Source organism: Petaurus breviceps, unplaced genomic scaffold (genome assembly GCF_028583685.1).
Source record: "Petaurus breviceps papuanus isolate PSGF00001 unplaced genomic scaffold, PetGlider_PUasm1.0 90650, whole genome shotgun sequence".
NCBI classification, from domain to species: domain Eukaryota; kingdom Metazoa; phylum Chordata; class Mammalia; order Diprotodontia; family Petauridae; genus Petaurus; species Petaurus breviceps.
Window position 1 is genome coordinate 6,169,182 of NW_027187299.1, and position 19,671 is coordinate 6,188,852.

The 19,671-nt window shown below is 38.1% G+C and overlaps 1 long non-coding RNA gene across 2 annotated transcripts in view; it reads right to left on the minus strand.

Annotated features, from left to right (window-relative positions):
• LOC138143640 (uncharacterized) overlaps positions 1-19,671 on the minus strand; it is a 288,388-nt gene that overhangs the window by 134,944 nt on the left and 133,773 nt on the right. The gene's annotated exons all lie outside the window — the stretch shown is intronic.

Sequence of the window (19,671 nt, forward strand, 5' to 3'; positions counted from 1 at the left end):
TGTGTGTGTGTGTGTGTGTGTGTGTGTGTGTGTGTGTGTGTGTGTGTAAAGCAATTGGGGTTAAGTAACTTGCCCAAGGTTACACGGCCAGTTTTTTTGTGTGGGTGTTAAGTATCTGAGGCAGGAACTGATTTGTATAAGAAGTGGTTTATGTTCATATAGTTCCTGTGTCTGTTTTGGCTGTTATATGCTCAGGTATTTATACTGTCTAAGTATTTTAAATGGTCTAAAATAATACTGAATAATATTGCTGACAGTATAGTTTCTCTATTTTTCACTTTTGATTAAATCTATTTTAACTTTAACTTTGTCTAAAATCATGATTACTATCCCTGCTTTTTTTACATACTAAATTCCACCCCTATCTTTTATTATGTCTTTGTGTATAGCTCTCATTTTTATAAAATTTCCTGAAAGCAACATATTGTTGAATTCAAATCTTTAATCTGCTGCTTGTACATTGAGGGCAAATTCATCTCAATCACATTCTAAGTTATAATTACTTGTATATTTTCTTCCTTCCTATTTTTCCTCACTATCCTTCTCACCATATTACCCTATCCCTCCTCACTTCTCTGCTTTACTTTTCTTCCTGCTCCCTTGCCCTCCTATCCCTTAATCTACCTCTCCCTTTTAGAGTCCTTCCTTTATTCTTTCCCCCACCCTATCCCTTTCCCCACATTTCTTTCTGACTTTAGAAAACTTTTATATACTTCCAGATATATATGTTATTCCCTCTTAGCCCATTGTCTATAAAAGTAAGCTTTCAGCACTATTTGCCCTCCCCACTACTAGCTTCTTCTGCATCAGTTTTTCCCTTTTATACCTCATTTGTATTAGATAATTACGCCTTTTTATCTCTTCTTACAGTTTTATTTTTTTTAGTCACCCCATCATACTTAGCTCAGTCCACACCTTTCTTTTAAACTACCCAAATAATGATGACAATCATAAAAGTACTGCTAATACTTTCACATACACGAAGTAAACAATTTTACCTTATCGAGTCCCCTATAATTGGTCTTTAGTGTTTACCTTATATTCCTCCTAGATGTAATACATTGAATTTTCCCTTAAGTTCTGGAGTTTTGTCACAAAAATCTTAAAGTTCTTGAGTTTGTTAAATGTCTATTTTTTTTCTTTCAGGATTACACTTAACTTTGCTGAGTAAGTTAAACTTGGTCAGAAGCCTAGCCTTTTTGCTCTACAGAATATAGTATTCCAAGACCTACAGTCCTTCAGTGCATTAACTGCTAGGTCTTGTATAATCCTTATTGTAGCTTCATGATACTTCAATTGCTGTTGTTGTTGCTTCCAATGTTTTCTCCTTAACCTGGGAGCTTTGAAACTTGGCTATGATATTCCTGTAAGTTTTCCTCTTGGGATCTTTTCCAGCTGGTGATTGGTGGATTTTTTTCCCATTTCTATTTTGCCTTCTTGTTCTAGAACTTCAGGGTAATTTTCCTTGATAATTTCCTGTAATATTGTATCAAGATTCTTTATTTTTAATGGTAATTTTCAGGTAGTCTGACTATTCTTTTATTTCTTCACAATCTGTTCTGCAGATCAGTTGTTTTCCTGATGAGATCTTTCACTTTCTCTGCTATTTTTTCATTCTTTTGATTTTGTTTTATGATTCCTTAGAATGTGATTAGCACTTCCCCTTTGCCTCATTCTAGTTTTCAAGGAATTATTTTCCTCCTTAAGTTTTTGATTCTCTATTTCTAGTTGATTGACTTTCTTTTCATAATTTTCTTGATTTTCTTGAATTGCTGTTATTTTTTCCTAATTTTTCCTCCATCTCTCTTACTTGATTTTTAAAGTTCTTTTTTAGTTCTTCTAAGAACTCTTTTTGTGCTTGGGGTCATTTGACATTTCTCACTGAGAAAGGAGTGGCTTTTTTTTTTAGCTCCATTATCTTCCTCTGAATATGAACCTAGATCTTCTCTAACCCATAATAACTCTCTATGGTTGGGTTCTTTCTCCTTTTCGTAATCATTTTTATTTATTTATTGGGGAGGGGGGTGGTGGTTTTATTTATTTATTTTAGCAGGGATTAGTGTAATTAAGTTATAATCCCAAAGAATGAGGAATAATTCCCCAAGCCTCAGGTCCTTCTAACTGTTCTTTTCTGAGGTCTGTCTCTCCTCTCCACTCCTAAGCCACAGCAAGCGCCCCCAGCCACATTGCCCTGCAAATGATCTTGTTCACCCTGTTCCTTCTGGTGGCTGCAAACTATAGCTGTCCTCTCTGCCCCAGAGCTGAAACCAGGGACTCTGCCCTCCTGCAAGTGGCCACAGTCAACAGGATCCCTGCCCCTTGCTACTGCACTCACCAGGTGTGCGTTAGCTCCTTCTCCTGTCAGTGGCAGCCCAGCCCCGTATTCATCTGTTCAGCACAACTGTGCTTGGCATCCCTCCACAGTAGAAAGTCTTACAATCTTTTACCACTCATCTGTCAGACCACCACATTGTCTGTGAGATGAAAGTTTCTAGTGCTGAGGCTGCCTCCCTACCCAGGTGCCCCCAGGGCTTGCTATTTGTTTATTCTGCAGAGTTGGCCTGGAGGTGTTTGTACTTCACTCAGGCCCTCTACCCCTGGAGGTCAGATCTTTCCTGGGGTCCTTGCAAATTGTTTTGGGAGGACCACTGCTTTACCCCATGTTTATTTCTGCTGCTCTAAGGTGAGCTTCTGTCTTTTTTTTTTGGGGGGGGGGAGGAAATTTGAAGAGCCATAAGTTTTCTGGCCTACTCTACAGTCTTCCTAGAATCAAGTCCCCCCCCCCTTTTTTTTTTTTGGCTTTTTGGAGGTGGGAATGCAGGCAATTGATGTTAAGTGACTTGCCCAAGGTCACATGGCTAGCAAATGTTAAGTGTCTGAGGTCAGATTTGAACTCAGGTCCTCCTGATTCCAGGGCTGGTGCTCTATTCACGGCACCACCTAGCAGGCCCAAGTCCCTGTTTTGAAGAAAACTTTTCCAGTCCTCTGAATCCTAGTGCCTTCCTTCCGAGATTACCCCCATTTTATCCCATATATAGCTTGTTTGTACATAGTTGTTTGCATGTGTGTCTTCTTTATTAGAATGTGAGCTCCTTGAGAGCAGAGATTGGTTTGGTTTGGGTTTTGACTTTCTTTGCATCCTCAGCACTGAGCACAATGCCTGGCACAGGACAGTGCTAATAAATGTCATCTGACTGACTATTGAGTGAACCACTGGAGTCTATTGAATGAAAGAGTGACCTAGATCTGTGCTTTAGTAATATAACACTTTAGTGACTGTACAGAAGGTGGATTAGAGAGGGAAGAGATCTGAGGCAGGGAGACCAATGTGTAGTCTGTTGCAATAGCCAAGATGAAAGATAATAAGAGCTTTAACTAAGGTGGGTGGCAGTGTGAGTGGACAGGAGTTGGCTATGAGAGACTCTATGGAGGTGAAAGGCAGTTAGGTGGTGCCGTGGCTAGAGCATCAGGCCTGGAATCAGGGAGACCCAAATTCAAGTATGACCCTGGGCAATCCCTTAACCTTGTTTGCCTCAGTTTACTCATCTATGAAACGAGCAGCAGAAGAAAACTGGCAAACCACTCTAGCATCTTTGCCAAGAAAACTTCAAATGGGGTCACAAAGAATCAAATACAACTGAACAACACAGAAATGGAAATAAAGATCTGACAATTCATCAAACATGGAGGTTGAGTTAAAGTGGGAAACAGAGGAAGACACCAAGATTGTGAATGAGGGGGACTAGAAAGGTAGTGCCCTCAAGAAAAATATGGAAATTCGGGGTGTCCAGGTAACACAGTGAGTAAGAGCACTGGTCCCAGAGTTAGGATGACCTGGGATCTAATCTGGGCTCAGATACCACCACACCCAGAAATAACTGGCTGTGTAACCTTGAGCAAATTAATTAACCCCAATTGCTTTAAAAAATGGAAATTCTATTTAAAAAATTGGGGGAGAGGTAGATTTGGGAAAGAAATATAGTAAGTTCAGTTAACTAAGTAGACACAAACAGTAATAGAAAAGATATGGGAAGAGAAAGGAAGGAAGGAACTTATTGGAAGTATTGAAAACTGATACTGGACATGATACATGTCCATTTTGGAGAAAAAAAAAGGAATTATAAGTATGCGTAGGACATGGGGTCAGTATGTTTAGGGGAGGCATTAACAGTGATTCTTTCTCTTCCTTTTGGGGAATAGGAAAATTTTCCTTTAGGTGAACTATCAATAATATTGCCTAATCCACAGTTTGCTGGTACATAGGGCATATCAGGCACACTTGGCCCATCCTCCATGCATGCCTCTTATTGAAATATAAGTGTGAATTGTAGCTTGTGATCCTTAAAAAAGAAGGTTCTGGTTATCCAGGATCCAAGTAAAAGGTAGAACAGTGTAGGCTTAAGTTTAGTCCAAAATTCAAGCTTAAATTTGTCCCAGAAATTCCCACATTTCTTTGATCTTTGAATTTTGCTTTCCAGGTCAGAAGAACAGCCAACCCTGACATATTCATTCTCAATTGGTGGCAAGAGAGCTTATAGTTAACACTAATGAGCTATGAATTGATGAAAATAAATAAACCCCCTGCTTTCTATTGGTCTCATGCATATTCATTGCATTAATTGTATCTCTTGAAGGCTGCCTATTGTCAAGAGCTGAGCTGGGGTATTAATAATATCCAGTTTGGGGCTAATGGGGTAGATTCATGTAATCACTGATTAGTTTCAGTTCTAGTGTTGTAAATGTGTCACACAAAAATTGGAGGGAAGAATAGAAGATCTTTGAAAGGCATTTTAAAAATGCCTGCTTCTTTTGACCTGTAGCTGGACAAGGAGTCTGTGATCTAAGCAGTTCTGACATCATTACTCATCACTTTAAACCCACTGACACAAGCCTAGAGGTTTGTTGTTTGGTACTTGAAGGCAACAGGTAGGCCTTGTTGATTCAGATTTCAGAAAACTGCTTCCTTTGCAGTTTCCAGGTTTTGGAATATCTTTAATGTTTCATTTTATTAAAAAAAAAGCTTGAAAGGATGGAAGATCTAATCTCTATGGAAACTGTGAAAGTAGTGAATTATTTTTGGTGAGATTCCAAGAAAATTGTTTACAAAGTTCCTAGGAAGGGAAAGACAATGATCCCGACAAAGGCAAAGACAAGAAGGATAAGGCGAGCCAGCCTGTCTCAATGTTCTATTGTTCTGTGATTTAGTAAGCACTTAATTAGAACTTTTCTATGATGTCCTCATTAAAGGGTCAGCTGTACACACGATAAAAACCCTTCCAATTGGCTAACATCCACCAACAAAAATGGCCAGCAGTGGGGAGTATTATGGCTGGGTTCAATTTCACTCCCTTGATATGTGACCTCTGGAAAGTCATTAATCTCCCTCCATTTATGAAATGGAAACCCAGAGTGTGTTCATTATCTTCCTCTCCCACTTCAGTAATACTCCCCATCTCTACCTTCACTCTTCTCCTAGAATGGTTTATAGTGAGAAAACTGCAGCAGAACACAAAGCTTTTAACACAGGCTTTCAGTGATTCTACTGGCAAATGGAAGGAAGGAAACCCCAGAAGGAGAGGTAGAAGAAGAAGGTTTCTACCATAATAACATTTACTAGATGCTGGGAATTGAGAAGGTCCAGGTATATAGATTTGAAGAAGCTCATAGTTTTTCAGCTGTATTAATAATGTTAATTAACTAGCAAGCTTTTTTTTTTTTTTGCAGTTGGACACTTCCAGTTCTTATCTTCAATTTCTAGGATACTCCCCAAACCCTGAAGAAGTTGTTATTCCTCCTTCATACAATCCTTTCTGAAAATGTAAAATTTTGTGATGTCTTAAGTGTCTCCAAATACCCCTTCAATTGTTAGCAACTGTCTTTTGTGGAGCCTAACCATCTGGGATTCATATGGAAAATATTTTTTATCACTTCATTTCTACAAATCAGTCCTTTGGTTTTCCTGCCCCTGACTCCTATCCTTTCTTTCCCTTTCCCCCCATCCTCCTCCTGTTTCCTTGTATCAAATTGAAAGTTTCAAGTACCTTTGCACTCTAACTCCTAAATCTCTTTTCACATTTCTCTTAAGTAGGATTTAGATACTGTATGACTAGTAGACACAAACACTACTAGAAAAGATACCAGGGAAGAGAAAGGAAGGAAGGAACTTTTTGGAAGGGTCAAAAAATAAAACCTCTAAGAAAAAATGAACATCTTTTTGTAGATCTCTTTTCCATTGAAGACTGGAAGAGAAATGCATGCAGAGTTACAGATATCTCTTTGGGATCAGCAGAGAAAGACTTTTACATTAACTTTGTAGGTCTCAAATTATAACATTTTAATAAGACTATACAGGCTATTAGCCCTGGTATTTTACTTCCTGACACTAAGTCAAGAGAATATATTCTTTAAAATAAAACTTTTCTTTTAAAGAGGGGGGTGACTGGTTGATTGGGATCTCACCAACATTTTTTTTTTGCCTTACAAACACTGAATGTGACTTAGAAAAATGCACATCTTGTTGTGGATATTTCTTTTGGCCCCAATCATGCCATCTTTCTATATCTGGAGTTGTTACTAATGATTTAGGGTTTTACAAAGGAGGGGAAGATGGACCTCAGGATGAGCCCCTTCATACTTTATTACAATGATATATCATTTGGAGAAGTGGGGATTGTCAACGCTGGAAGATGAGAACAATGTATTTCATTCATGCTAGAGGTAATTTCTAGGCATCCCCAAAAAAAGAGTAAGAATCCGAATACAGAATTTTCTTGTGATGGTGAAGAATTGGTTTAGAAGGAAGGAGGCACAGGGAGATACAATATGGAGGAATTTCAGATTTCATGAATGTGGAAGTTGAACACCTGTAGGTGATGGGGAGATCAAATGAATAACAATCCCTGTGTGTGGCTGTGGTGAAGGGAAGATTTACATCATGAGAGATGACAAGGCTTATGAATTCAGAAGATAGCCAGGTATGCAGTGTCTTCTAAGGGGAGCCAGGTCTTTATGAATGTGAGGATTCAAAAAAATCACTAGCAGGAAAAGTCCAAGAAGAAAGAAGTTTACTAATAATAGAATGGAAAGGTTCCAGGGGTGTATGTAGCTTATGAAGTGAAATCAACATGAATTTTGAATTCCCCAAGAAAAAGCACAAGAGTTCGAGTCAAGAGGAAGACTTTTTTGAATGTCTTGAGAAAGGAGGGGGAATGACCTGGGGCCAGTGTGCAAATGGCACTTGGATATCAATGGGGTGGTATGTCTGGATGAAGCAAATCTCAAAGGAGTGAGAAGGTAGTGACTGAGGAAAAGGGAAGGTCAGGAAATGGCAGTATGGAGCAAGAAAGGTGCCTACCCTTGCTCTGGGTCTAGTAGGTTAGAGAGGTGGATAAAAATGTTACATTCTTTCCTACAGAAGATATCTAAGGATACAGTGTTTTCTGAGGTGAGCCAGCTATCACAAGACAAAAAGAGGGAGGGAAGTTTGTTAGTAATAGAAAAGAGGGGTTCTAGATAGTACAATGAAAGGGGAAGAAAGAGAGGGATAGAGACCTGTGAGGGATGGAACAGAAATTCTATGATTTTGTTAAATTGAGTCCAGCAGAACTCATATGACTTGCCCCAAAACAAAAAGAATTAATGGCAGCACCAAGACTAGCACCTTATGCTCCTAAGCTAATATTAGTATAACATGTAGTCTAGAAGTTTCCTCATCAGTATAATGTGATGGTTGGATTAGATGATCTCTAAGGCCTCTTCTAGCTCCAGCATCCTAATTCTGTGTACCCTATTGACCAAAGCTTCCAGACACTGCATTATATGGTAGTGAATCACCTTTGCTTACTTGCCCAATCAGAATGGAGTGAAGAAGTAACAGACTGGGGTGTCCCTAGTGATAAAAGAGCAAACCTAGGTCTTATAATTAGTCCAAATCTCCTTGGACCCTCAAATCTCCCTTTCTTTTCAACCATGGCTAACTGACCTCTCCCAACCCCCACCACCATGCATCCTGGCTTCTGTAGGGACTCATGACTCGTTTACTGCCATCATTAATCTTCCATGAGGGGTTTGATCTCTTGGATACTTCCTGATGCTCTACAGACAGGGGATCCCTGAGCCCTTCTTATCTAACATGGCACCAATGTCTTCAAAGAAATCCAGCTGCCTGGATAAACATGAAACCAGCTCCCCAGGCCTAAAGTCTTGTTCATACTCCTTAATCCCCACTGCCACCTCCCCCTTTACAATAAAATTTCTCTTCTTCATTCAAAATAGCTATTATTTCCTTCAATCAAATGTTTTAGAGTAGTCTCAAATCTCACCTCCCTTAACTGGCTCTCCTCTTCTGGATGTACCCTAGCATATTCATTCTAAAATGGCTGAACAAACTGTGGTATATGACTGTGATGGAATACTATGGTGCTATAAAAAATGATGAGCTCAGTCAGCTTAGAAAATCATGGAAATATTTGCATGAAAGAATGAAGAGCGAAATGAACAGAAACAAGAGAATATTGTATACAGTAACAGCAATATTGTTTTAAGAATGACCTTGAACAAATAAGTCATTTTGACTATTATAAATACCCAAATTAACTATAAAGGACATATGAAGAAAGACTCTATCTGCATCCAGAGAAAGAACTTATAAAGTACATAAAGAATAATTTTACATATATATACCTATTTTGGGGGAAAGGAGGAGGAAAGAAAAATGGGGGAAATTTATATGATAACTTTATTATATGTTTAAAAAGAATAACAAGTTGTACAGGATAGAACTGTAGTTTCAAGTGCAATCATCTTTTCTTACTATACTGTTTTAGAAATGCTTTTTTATTCCATAAATTAAAAATTAATTAGCTAGTGAAAAAAAAACAAACCATGGTTTCTAGAATAGGAGATGATACTCCAGACTATAGAGTCATTGATTTAAAAAGACCTTACAGGCCTTCTGGTTTAACCATGTCATTTTACAGATGGGGAAACTAAGGCCCCAGAAGGTTAAGTGGTTGGTCCAAGGTCATATGGCTATAAAGAGGCAAAGCTAGAATTAGAACCCAGTTCGTCTAACGCAACACCCAACATTCTTTCCACTGAACCATACAACTACCCATATGTAGTCTGATTAGTTGAAAGAAACAATATTATTTGTTCTGGACATGACACTTCTATTAACAGAAACTATGATTGTCTTAGCTTTTTTAATGTTATTATAGCACTGACTGCCTTTGAGTTTGTAGTATAAACACACACACACAGAGGCAAAGCCCACAATACACACACACACACACACACACACACACGCACACACACATATATATATATATATATATATATATATATATATATATATATATACATATATATAGTTACCTCTCATGTGCAGCATTTTATACCTGACCCAATTAAACTTCTTGTTCACATCGATCCACAGTTGCAGTCTGTTGAGATTTTTTTAAGTCTCAATGTTGGCATCCCAGGTACTAGTTATCCTTCCTAGCTCTGTGTGGTAAGCATACTATTTTGGCTTTCATTCATGTTCAGGATTAACTGTTGACTAGAACCTTTCAAATCTCCCATCTATCGGATTAGGATATAGTAAACCTCATTAATTTGAACTAATTGAGAGAAATTCATTTTCTGTCATGAAAATTTTAAACTATAGTTTGAAAAAATGAAGTTATAATACTTTCAAATACTTGCACTTAAGTTAACTATGAAGAGCTGATTCTCAGCAGAAGCTTTGGTGACTTTCTTTAATGAAGAGAGAAGAAAGGTTCACATTGAGAAGTATATAAATAAATTGTTGTTGTTCAGTCATTTCAGTCATGTCTGACTCTTCATGACCTCATTTGGGGTTTTCTTGGCAGAGATACTGGAGTGGTTTGCCATTCTTTTCTCTAGCTCATTTTACAGATGAGGAAAATAAGGCAAACAAGGTTAAGTGACTTGCCCAAGGTCACACAGCTAGGACGTTTCTGAGTCCATATTTGAATTCAGGTCTTTGGTACTCCAGGCCCAGCACTCTTTCCACTGGGTCACCTATGAAAATAGGTGCTTCTTAAAATGTTTGAGGTAGTGAAGATTTTTTTCCCTCATAGTAGTTTCCTTGCAATCCTCTTTGCTCTCTGTAATAGCTGACATTTGCATAGAACCTTTAAGGTTGTAAAACACTTTACACACATCATCTCACTTGATCCTTTTAACATCCCTGACCTGCAATCTTGTATTTCCAATTATCTATCAGACATCTTGAACTTGATATCCCTTAGGTATACATGTTCAAAGCTGAACTCATCATCTTTTCCCCAGCCCCAAAACCTCTCCTGATTCTTTGCTGTCCTCTTCCCTGCCCAGATTTGGGGCAGGGGGGTGGGGAGAGAGATCTCCAGTCAGCCTGATCTGTATCTGGCCACTGGACCAGATGGCTTCAGAGGAGAAAGTGAGGCTGGTGACTTTGCACAGCCCTCCTCACTTAAGTCCAATTCAGTTGCATGTCATGGCATCACCTTCCTGATGTCATGGCCCTCTTTAAGAACGAAGGATAAACAACAATAGCTTCTCTACTACTGATGAGAATATCACCCTCCTCCCTCACAAAATAGGCATCATCCTCACCCTCTTTCACCTCAACATGATAATCTGTTACAAAGGACAGTTAATTTTACCTTCCTAATATATCTCACGTATACCCTCCTCCTCTCCTCTGACATTGATTGCCACCCTGGTGTAGGCCCTCATCACCTCAAACCTGGACTACAGTAATAGCCTGCAGGTTGGACTCCCTGCTTCAAGTCTTTCCTCAGTAAGCCTATCTTCTACTCAATGATCAAAGTAATCTTTAAAGTGTAGGCCTGATCATGCCTATTCACTACTCAATAAATTCCAGTGGCTGCCTATTGGCTCCAGGATTAAACGTAAAATTGTGTTTTGCAACCACAGTTATTTCTTCCACATCATGGGGGTTAGGGGTGCAGTCCCCCCATGATCTGGAAAATCCATGTAAAAATTTTTGCCTCTCCCTTCATACCAGAAAGTCTGAACTTTTTCTTTCTCTTTTATGGGGTGTTTACAGTATCTTATTGTAAAATTTGTGTTAAATATTTGATCATAGACTCTGGATCATCTTCTGGCCTTCCAAGTCCCAGCTAAAGTCCTACCTTCTAAAAAAAGCCTTTCCCAATCCCCCTTAATTCTAGTACATTCCTTCTGATGATTATTTCCAATTCATCCCGTATATAACATGTGGCAAAGTTGTTTTCATGTTGTCTCCCTATTTAGACTGTGAGCTCCTTGAGATTAAAGCTTGTTTTTTGTCTTTCTTTGTATCACCAGTATTTACTACAGTGCCCGGCACAAATAAGGTGCTTAATAAATGTTTATTGATTAACTGATAATGATAGAATAATTATTCTTCCCATTTTACCAATTAAGAAACTGAGACTGAGAAAGGTTAAGAGGTCATATTAATGAGTAACGAATGTGGCATCTGAACCCTATTCTTTTCTGGATGTAAGCACAATAGCCTTATATCATAATGCCTCTCTGAAGAGAAAGGTTTATTAAACAAAGGTAAAGCTCAGCCTACTCCAGCTTGAATGATCAGATTCTAGGTTATTAGGGATAAATTTAAATGGGCTTTGGAATCTTTAGAGTAGATTCTTTAGCAGTTAATACACAGCAGTCCCCACCCAGACCCCCTAAAATATTTACAAATAAATTTCTCAGTTGCTCTGAACTATGTTTAGAAATATGTGTGATTTTAGTAACAGTAAAAGAAAAAGAAAGTTCTTAAACTACCTAGAAATTCTCTTGGAGTTTTCCTTTGTCTGGATGGCTCATAGGTAAGAATGCCTTGTTAATGTGATCAATTGACTGAATGGTTAAAAGAAAGCTTTAAAAAATATTTTTGAAGAGCAGAGAGAAAAGTCCAAAATTCGTTGTTCTCTTGAGAGCAGCCTGAACACATCAAGAACTTTTCCCTCTACAGAAGACTGAAGCTCATTCATTCCAAGTGACCTAGTTCTAGCCCTGACACTGGCCATCAGGGGGGAATGTAAGAGAATCCTGTGCACGATACTGAAAAACTGGTTTCTGTCTTGTACCAAGGCCAAGTTCTCTCCTTAGATATGCTTGAACAATTGCTGTTGATACCTGTGGGAATTATGTGAGGGTATCTGAGGACAAGATCAGGCTCCCAATAGAAGCAGACCTTTCATGGCAGTTTGTCTACTAGTTAGGACCATTCTCTATGTAATGGGACATCAGCTACTGATTTCTATTTATATTCTAAGAAATAATAAAGTGTTTATTTGAAGATATAACTCCTGTACTTATACTAGGAAATTTCATACATACTGATGTCCCTTCACATTTCCTAACTTGCCATTTACTTTCATGATATCTACTCTCTCAGCTGAGGACCTTGACTCGTATTTTATCCCCCTTCCCCCAATTTAGGCCATTCTTAGAGAGCTCCATCTTCTCCCTTCCTGTTCATTTCAATTCTTCTGATATTATCCCCTACTATTTCCTCCTTCACTCCAAACTCTGATGAAGAGGGAGCTCTTCATGTCAAGTCAAACCCTTCTACATGCACTCTTCCCAACATTTCCAGCAGATCACTCCTGCTATCATATCTACTCCCTCTCTAATTCAATCTCTCCTATCTATTGGCTCCCTCTCTGATGCTTAAAAAGATGTATATATTTCCTTCATCTTTAAAAAAAAGTTTTTAATTAATCCTACCATCCCTGCTAACTATCATCCTATTTCCCTCTCCCGTTGTTTAATAAATTCCTTGAAAAATCAGTCTTTACTTCTTGCCTCCTCTTCCTCTCCTTTTACTCTCTTCTAAATCTTCTATAATCTGGCTTCTGTCTTTATTACTTAACTAAAACTACTGTCTAAAGTTACCAGTGATTTCTTAATTGCCAAATCTAATGGCCTCTTCACAATCCATATCCTTCCTAACCTCTCTGCAACATTTGACAATGTTACTCATCTACTCTTCCTAGGAACTTTTACCATTCTGAGTTTTCTTAACATTGCTCCCTCTTAGTTTTCCAACCTATCAGACCAATACCCAGTCTCCTTTATTGGATCTTCATCCATCTTATGTCCACTAAGTGTAAATTTCCTCCATCAATTGGGTAATGAGTGAACCAGTTGTGGTATAAGATTTTGATGGAATACTATTATACTACAAGAAATGACAAACAGTATGGTTTCAGAAAAACCTGGGAAGACCTCTATGAACTTCTTTTTTTTTTTTTAAGCAATTGGGGTTAAGTAACTTGCCCAAGGTCACATGGCCAGTTTTGTGTGTGTGTGTGTGTGTGTGTGTGTGTGTGTGTGTATTAAGTATGTGAGGCCGGAACCGATCCCAGGTCCTCCCGACTCCAGGGCTGGTGCTCTTACTCACTGCGCCACCTAGCCTCCCCTTCTATGAACTTCTATGATGCAAAGTAAAGTGAGCAAAACCAGGAACACATTGTATATGTAGTGACAATAATATTGTACAATGATAAACTGTTAATGCCTTAGCTATTCTGATCATTATGATGATCCAAGATAATTCCAAAGGACTTGTGATGAAAAATGTGATCCACCCCCAGAGAAAGAACTGATGGAGTTCGAGAGTATATTGAAGCATATTTTTTTCACTTTATTTTTCTTACCTTTTGGGGGGGGGGGCACAACAAGGCTAATATGGAGATAGGTTTTGCATTATTTCACATCTATAACTGACATCACATTTCTTGCCTTCTCAATGGGTGGAAGAGAGTGGGAATTCAAGACTTTTTTTTTAATGAATGTTAAAAATAAATAATAAATTTGGAAAAATCTATATTGGTCATTAACAATATAGTGTGAATTAGTTCATTTCCCCCTCAACCTGAAAGCTTCTTAAAATGGTTTTAAGAAGGAGGGTGATGTGGGGAGAATATGGTATTCCACTACATTCAACTGAAACAGAAAATATTCCTTGTATTCCTGGAAAGCTGAAGAGTTCTTCTATGGGATGAAATCCTGAAAATGGACTATGCCTCCTTTATAATTTTACCTAGGACTGGTCCTGTCTTCAGTTCCTGTTTGGCAAGCTTCACTCTGCCCTTCTCCATGAAATTCTCACTGTTCACATCAAAGTTATAACTTCTGATGCTTAAATGTCTGTATGATCTTGGGAAAGTAACAACCTCTCTGGACCTCAGTGTATTCATCTGTAAAAATGAGGGGGTTGGACTAGATAGCCTCTGAAGTCCCTCCAGGCTATAAATATATGGTATTATGACCCTGTATTTGCCCAGCACCTTCACTTGGACTAGGTATTCCATCTCTGACTGCTTCTTATCACATTGATCTGTGCCCCCATAGTGGTGCCCCCTTTATTTACTTCTGTGTTTTCCTTGTTGTGGTAATATAGTGTAGTAAATAGTGGTAAAGGGGTCTACAAGCTTAAAAGTTCTCAGAAGAGCCTTTGCACGAATTTCCTTATTTATCATGTGGTCACTTTCCTAGACATCAGTATTGAAGTTGAGGCTAAAGACTCTTTTACTGAAAACAATATTTGGCTAATAACAATAATAGCTAACATTTATAGAGTACTTACTACACATCAGGCACTGTGATAAGCACTTTACAATTATCTCATCTGATGCCCATAATAAACCTGGGAGGTAGGTACTTATATAATAACATTAATATATTAATAATAATTATTAAACATAAATAATGATAAACATTTAATATTGATAATAATAGCATCCATGTTTTACTGATCCTGAGGCAAATAAGGGTTAAGTTGCTTGCCCAGGGTCATGCTGCTAATAAGTGTTGGTGGTAGGATTTGAACTTAGGATGACTCCAGGCCAGGCACTCTATCCACTGTGCCACCTGGCCAGCTATGTTAGAAGAACGTTGTTACAAGAAGCTCTTCTATACCGAGCCCCTCTTTTATTTTCTGGGCATCCCTAAAGGATTAGAAGGAACAAGGGAAGGCAGTTGATTTAATCAAAGTGAGATCTTTGTCAAGGGCATCTCAGAGAGCAAGTTCCAAAGGCCTAGTAGGTGACCAACCAGATTTTCTCATGTTAAATTTGTTCTTGCTTGACAGTCTTTTTTTTTTTTTTGCTACTTTTTTGGAGGGCAGTTGGGGTTAAGTGACTTGCCCAAGGTTACACGGCTAGTTTGTGTGTGTGTGTGTGTGTGTGTGTGTGTGTGTGTTCAGTGTCTAAGGTCAGATTTGAACTCAGGTCCTCCTGATTCCAGGACCAATGCTCTCTTCACTGCGCCATCTAGCTGCCCCCATTGCTCGACAGTCTTATATGACTATTTTAATCAATGTTTAAACATTTTTTAGTGCTATTGATGTGAAAGCAGGACAAAGGTATAATAATAAGCATATCATAGTTAATGTATCAGTGTTCTCTTATTTGCATCAATTGTAACACATCCTTACACCTCACTCCCACTTGTTTCCAATCTCCAGTGATGTGTTGGCAAATGTTTGATAACTAAAAAAGTGCGCAGCACAATTTTAAGTTTTATTTGCATCAATATCATCTTCTCCATCACTTTATAAAGTCTAGGAAATGAACAAAATAATAAACCAAGTCCTAATTTTTCACCTCTATTAATTATTAGGTATAAAAGTTCCCATGAAAATTTAACAATTGAGATTCAGTTCCAGCTGACTCCAACATACCCCTACCAACCTCCCACTTAGTCCCCAGAAGATTGTTGATTTGGCTTCAATTACTGTGGCAAGTAACAATGGGGGCAGAATGGGAAATAGAAAGAAACCTACAGGTCATGTCCCAATCTCATTTTGGCTTGTACTTTCTAACTTATCAAGAGATTAACTTTGACTAATATCTTATCACAAACCTCTAGATTGACTTATCCCCATTCTCTGTTCCATTTACCTTCATTTCACCTGCTCATCTTCTGGCAGATCTACTAAGGAATAGTAAAGTGGTCTTAATGTCAGCAGTTACAATGGCAGGGATAAAAGGATAAGAAGTTGGGAATCCAATGGACACAAACTAGATAAGCAGGCTCTGGTTAATCAGAACTGACTTGATAGTTCTAAAATTTTCTTTGAGAAGGTCCTGTGTAGAGGGCTCAATGCTGTCTTCTCCCTCCTGTTTTGGGGGTTGGTTTTGTTTGTTTGTTTGTTTTGAAAATCTGGTCTTACCAAGTGACATAGCGCCCTATTTGAGTCTATTTGCCATGAATAGCTAACCATGAAAGCCCTCAGCTAAGTGAGAAGATAAACTCTTTACTTTGTTTTACAGTTGTTACTTTGTTTTACAGTTGGCTAGGTTATGATAGGAAGGAAGTAGCAATGTGGAACAATGGCCTGGTGTCAGAAAGACCTGGGATTAAATCCCACCTCTGACATTTATTGACTCTGTGCCCCTGAACAAATCACTTACCCTCCCTCATGCCTCCAGCAACTTCCTGGGATTTGTCCAGTCATCATCGACGACATCATCTGTTTTAATGGAAGTCTCTTCCATTAAACAACAATTCCATCAACAAAATTATAGATCCTTTGCACAATGGAAGATGATAGGCAGTTGAGAGACAGGGAGTAGAATTCATTGATTATATAGAGGAAATTAATTTTCTTTTAGTCTTACTCTTTTCTGTTATATTTTCAAAACTTTTGTATCAAATCAATTTTTTTTTAGGTGGAAGGGAGCATAAAGCTCTTAGGATCACAAACAGGAGTTGGGAAGAAACTTAGAGGCAATCTAATGCAAACCCCTCATTTTACAGATGAAGAAACTGAGGGCCCAGAGATCATGTGGCCAAAGATCACATGGATAGTATTAGAGATAGATTTTCTGAAGCTACAACCAGGGCTCTTTCTGCTACATCATATTGTATAATTCTCCCCTTTACTTACAGATAAAGAAACTAATTATAGAGAAGTCTTGGATTGTCTGAAGTGAGGCCAAGATTAGAAATACACCCATCTTCAACATTCACATGTTTAACTCTCAGGACTTCAAGCATTTGAGTGATTTTATTAATAACTTTATTTTCACTTTTGAGTTGGCGAACATGAAGGTTCAAAGTTATGGACAGTAGGGACAAAGTATCTGAGTGTCAGAGATGATGTCAAGACCTTGCCAGTCTCAGCATCTTCCTACAGCAGGGACTAAAGCCCCAACAACTTCTACCTTGATTTTCAGAAGGTGGCCAAAGTAAAGGGGTTTCCAGCAGTATAGAATACAATATAATATTTGAGGCAGCTAGGTAGCACAGTAGATACTGCTCTTCCTGAATTAAAATCTGACCTCAGACACTTAGCTGTGTGACCCTGGGCAAGTCACTTAATCCAGTTTGCTTCAGTTTCTTCATCTGTAAAATGAACTGGAGAAAGAAATGGCAGACCACTCTACTATCTTTGCCAAAAAACAAAACAAAACAAAAACAAATGGGATCATGAATTCGGACAAGAGACTTAATAAGAACAACAACAAAATATATAGTATAACGCCCTCATATCACCATCTGACATGGTGGTAAGGTAAGATTAAGGTTAAAAAGTACTTTAGTTTTAATAATTTTATTTGTTGTATAGTATTTGTAGTACTGTAGATTTCATATGTTGTAAAAGTGAATATTTTCTGAAATCAGTGTTCTTTTTAAAATTATGATGTTAGCACAAAAGGTCATAGAATTCTAGGAATTATTAGCGAGAAAAAAATGTTTTGCATGTTATCAATTTTATTTTATATATTGCATTTTATGGGTTATTTTGTGGTTACTGGGTTACAAAAAGTACATGTTATAAGAATTAATGTTTTGTTATAAAGAACTGTATTCAGAAAACTATATTTTCAGCAATCTCTAGTGAATATTATAATTTTTAGTGGTTGTGGGAACCTAACCCTCTGTTTCCCATAGGAAATCCCCAGTGAATCAACCTCCATATTTTTTACTTTCACATTTTCTAGAAATGTTACCCTATGCAAGTTGAGGATTGATTGTATATATCATGATTCCCAGTATATTATTCACTCAAATTCTCAGTATAATATTCATTCCACTCTACCTTGCCATATCCCTTAACATAAAAGCAAGTAACTAGGATGTAACTTTGCTTTAAGACGGCAAATTTTAAAAGGACTATGATGACAACATCTCTCTTTCAGCAACTACAAATGACTGAATTTAGCACCTAGTTAGCAAGAGTAACTAGTCTGAATAGAAATCTGCTATGTAATATGCTTTCTTTCCCTCGTAGCTGTAGCGGAGATGAATTCTTCCTTACCCTGGCCCCACCACATGCCCCCTCCTTCCCTACTACCCTTTCAGCAGCCTCATGTTTTTCCAGAAGGGATGGTGTTCCAAGGCCTAAATCTTCTATACACAACAGTGTCCCCATAGTCTTTTCTGACACACACTCAACTGAATCTGTCTTAAGCTGTTGATTTGAGGGTGCATTTCATGCTGCTTGCCCCAGGCAAGTTTTGAAAAGCTTACCTTGGTGCCAAAGTTTCTGGTTCCAGCTTTGCATATAGCTACCTGTACATTATCCTCATTTAGAGGAACAATTTACCTAGCTTACTAATGGTTTATGCATGTTGCCACAGCACTATAACAAAAAATACCAAAATCATTGACTAAAACTATACCTCCCAATGTGCATGCTGTTTGACTTGTAGTCTTCATACTTTGGGTCAATATGTGCAGGAATCTTTCCAGCCCCTCTCACCTTGTTCATTTTTTAAAGCACCCTCTTGCACTTTCTCCTCTTTTATCAGTATCTGCCAACCAGCCCTTTTCCTGTATCAGGTTGGGCTGGTCCCACCTGGTAAAATTCCTGGTTGGCCAACACCTGGTGCATGCCCAGCCTTGATTGACTGACAGTAATCCAGTGATTATCCAAACACTCCACCCCTTATTTTAGCTGCCTAATTGGAACAGAACAAAATTCTGACTTTCACTTTTGGAGACTCTTAAAATGGAATAGAATTCAGATATCTGAGAATTCACCTCAGCCCATTGTGGTTTCATAGACTAATGCATACTTCCTATATACATTGTACATGGATGGAATTATATATATATATAAATGTCTGAAGGATTACCAGGTAAGGAGACACTAGGTATGGCAAGGGTGAAGGGATGTGTATCTGTAAGAGAGACTCTGATGAGGACCAAACCTGGAGACTTCTCTGATCTAGGCTATCAGGTATCATTGGCTTAAGAATGGGTTTGGGCTGTCCATTCTTTTTTGCAGCCTAAGTTGCAGCAAAATTTAGAATTGAAATTTCAGAAAGAAAATCTTCATAATTTGGGGAGCTAAAAACATATGTGTCAATTCACATAAGCAGAAAGGCAGCCATCCAAATAGTCTACTTTGCCACTCAGGACAAGTGACAATGTATACCAGACGAGCAGTGAAAAAATATTTATTTATTCTCCATTTATAAATATATATAAATATTGCCTTACAAGATGACTCGAACGATGGTTTCTATCTATGTGCAAAGAGGTCTGAACCACACTATGTACATCCTCTGAAGACAGTCTTTGATTTGATGCTATTTATTTATAACAAAGAAGGCCTTTGATTATTTGATGATGGGCAGATGTATGAGGGAAGAGTGGGGTAGTCATAGGGATAAAAAAAAGAAATAAAACAAT